We start from the raw sequence: 439 nt of genomic DNA on the forward strand, positions 1-439 counted from the left end.
TGTGCCAAGTTTTGCAGATACTTTATCACTTTACCTTGGTCCACTTTGTCATTCTCCAAAGCCGCAATCTTCTCATTTGCCATAGCAATCTTCTCATCTGCCAAAGCAATCTTCTCGCTTGCAATACGTAATTGCTCATCTTGGTCTAAATTAGGCATGAATCTAGCTGAAGAAAGTGGTTGTCCTGGCTCTGGTAGTGTTCCAAACCCAAAACGGTGACCCTTAATTATAGGAGTTTCCTGTAAAAAGATACATATAATGAAAGAACAGAAAAAAAAATAATAACTATAGAAACAGCAATTAACTCACCCTTAAAACGAGAGTGTTGATCTCTGCTTGGGTAAGATGGTTTGTCTCAGTTGATCTACCTTGAGTTAGCTGATCATTTATCTTCTCTTTGACAGTCTCCACAATCTGCTTCACCTTCTTGTCACAAATG

This window comes from Brassica oleracea, chromosome C2, assembly GCF_000695525.1.
Source record: "Brassica oleracea var. oleracea cultivar TO1000 chromosome C2, BOL, whole genome shotgun sequence".
NCBI classification, from domain to species: domain Eukaryota; kingdom Viridiplantae; phylum Streptophyta; class Magnoliopsida; order Brassicales; family Brassicaceae; genus Brassica; species Brassica oleracea.